This window comes from Hakea prostrata, unplaced genomic scaffold (genome assembly GCF_041222555.1).
Source record: "Hakea prostrata isolate BN-2017 unplaced genomic scaffold, UWA_Hpros_2 contig_12, whole genome shotgun sequence".
Lineage (NCBI taxonomy): Eukaryota > Viridiplantae > Streptophyta > Magnoliopsida > Proteales > Proteaceae > Hakea > Hakea prostrata.
In genome coordinates this window covers 1,078,033-1,081,052 of record NW_028291131.1, presented here as the reverse complement: position 1 = coordinate 1,081,052, position 3,020 = coordinate 1,078,033, and positions in this window count along the sequence as shown.

The window sequence follows — 3,020 nt, the reverse complement described above, 5'->3', positions numbered from 1 at the left end:
GACCTGAGACAAGGAAGCACAGAACCCGGGTGTGGTTCTGTAAATAAATAAACACTTGGCTTTTGTGTTTTGTTTTAACAAAGTGGACTCGAAATTATGAACCTCTGAATCCAAGTGGGGTTTTGTAAATAAATAAAGACTTGGTTTTGTACATTGTTTTAACAAAGACGACCTAAAAGTTGAAACCATGTGAAGCATCTTTGAGAATCTCACCATGCTTGTGTAAAAGTTGAAACCATGTGAAGCATCTTTGAGAATCTCACCATGCTCGAACAAGATAATGATGAAGATTGACAAATTCTCATAGTATGTCTAGTTGCTAGGAGAATGAAAAATGGAAGCAAAGGAAAGGAAATTAAGAGAAGGGACGGGAATTCTTTTTATCTTTTATGTCATTTCATCACAAGTAGAATTAAGTGAAATTAATTCTGCCAAATTATTTAATTGAATTGGATGTAAATATTGATGTATATTTAAGGTAAAGTTTTGAGCAAATTGATCGGCACCCCGAAAATGGAGGACTTATAGCACTAACACCCCCACTTTATATTTGAAAAATACAGACACCCCAAATTTGAATTTTCATTAGACACATTAGTCCAATTCGTCACTGAAAACCTTCAAATCACTATTTTTGATAGGGATATTTTTGAAATTGAAAGAAAATAAATAGTGACTTATTGGTTTTTAGTGACAAATTGGATTAAAGTGTCCAATGAAAATCCAATTTTGGGGTATCTATGTTTTACAAATATAAAGTGGGGGTGTCAATGCTTTAAGGCCTTCATTTGGGTGCTAGTGCAATTTTCTCTAAAAAATGTTTAAATTTATAAATCAACCTGTTTCATGAATCCCCCCCCCCTTTTTGGACATTTGATAATCAGACCTATGTATTATGTTCACTGCAAACCAAGCAAGACCTTAACCATTGATATTGGGGTGGGATTTTAAATAGTGGGTCCCACCTAACAAAAATTTATGCCCCCCGTCACAAACTGAACCAAAAGTGATGAATCATATGCCTCCAAATCTAGATTTATTTCTTCAATCAAACATTTTCAAGGAAAGTATGATGTCACAAGAGTCGAGAGCTACGATTCCAGGGTTTTTTGGTCAATGAGTGATGCGTCTCAAGTCTTCTCGATCGGCGAAGGCCAGCAAGAAAGAGTTAGACGCAAGCTGACCAAGGTGGTTGGAAAATTGCTTTCGATGATTGATCAAGTCAATATAAGCACCCAAGAGGCTCTGCTGGTTTGCAAAGCTTAAGCAAGAAGTCACATAAAGATTAGAATGATTCAGATACCTCTCCCTTGTTGGGGAACTAGGTTTATATAGATTTTACCTTTCATTGGTGATCATCGATGGATCGTTTGGCGATCTTTCGTCTAGACTGTTCATTCGAGGGTTTGAGTTTTGATAAGTAAAAATAATGGAAACAGGCCAACCAGGTTGAACTAGGGTTGTCAGGCTGCTCAGGTCGGGTCAGAAGTGGTCGGTTCATACCAAATGGAGCCAAAGCAAACAGATCACCCAAAGATTTCTAGGCAAGAAGGAACCTAACCATTACGGAAAGAAAAGTGACCCTACCAAGTTTGGGATATGCAATCATGCCTAAAAAGGAATCAACAACTAACTCGGATTAGAGAAGTTAAACCCTACGATCGTACGGCTATGAATGAGATTCGTTACTAGATATGATGGTGGAGAATAGAAGGTAAGACCTATACAAATTAATGACCAATGCAAAAGGAAGGCAACTTAATTGTTTTCCCTACATTCCATCTTTCAATTAAGCGCTGCAACTAGCTAGAGCTCTACAGTGGTGCTTGTGTTGGTTTGATTGTCGGAGGCGGCGTTCCGACCAATGAGTTGGCCCTCATCTGACTTTTGTTTTGCAGGCTCCTGGTGGTCATACAATTCCAAGCTGCCTCATTTGGTGCCAGTTGTGGGAAACGATTCAAGAAGTCATGGTGGATACGAGATACCCTTGAGAAATCAAAATGTGCAGGTGTAGAATCAAAATCATAATTAGATTCATCCACTTCCTCCAGGTGGGGATATGCTCCTCCAAGAGGTTGAGGAGCAGGAAGAAGATGAAGTGAATGGTGTTGGGTGCTTGGATGTCCAAAATAATGAAAGACCGGTCGTCTTTTCCATGCAAAAGCAGATGAATCAAATTCAGCAGCATATGAACCAGACGTAGGTTTAGTCCTTGAAAATGCAAGCGTTACTCAAGACCATGGCAAGATGCATTGGGGCCCCAAGGAACCCCAACCCTTATGTTTAGGTGGAAGCAAGACGTCATTGCCGAGAAACAAGAAGGAGGGCCTCTCCAAGAAGAAGACATTCATCGGGAGGAGGAAGGAACCCGACCGAGGGCAGAATTTTCAACAACCTCTTGATAGAAATCCAAGGCAAGACGAAACAGAAGAAGCCGAGGGTCAATGTTTGGAATTGTGAAGAACGGAAGAACTCCCTTGTTGGGAGGGGGGGGGGGGGAGGGAGAGATACAACCCTGATCATTTAGTAGTCGTACGAGAACACTAACAAGGTTCAAGAGGGGTGTGTGAACGCATTCCACCACTTCACATCGATCCGAAGAAGGACCGTCTGTACGTCCAACATCAGAGCTGTTCAAATTGATCAGGAGTTAGCAAATATAAACAACAAGTTGGGAAAACTTATGAAAGGGGAGAAGACTAATGATATCTACTTGATCACAAGGAAAACCCTGTTTATTGATGCAATTGCCAAGTATGAAATCCCTGATAATTTTAGACTTCTCAACTTTCTTATTGTTCAAAGGTAGTGGGGACTCGGTGGGTCATATAAGCTTCTATCAACAAACAATGGCAATGGCTAGGAACTCCAATGAAATCCTATGCATAGTGTTTGGTTCATCTCTTACTAGGGCAACACAAAAATGGTTCTCGAACCTCTCGTCATGAACGATCGCTGGTTTTGACAAATTTGCTAGAAAGCTCGTATGGCGATTTTAGAGTGGCATATAGACAAGAAAG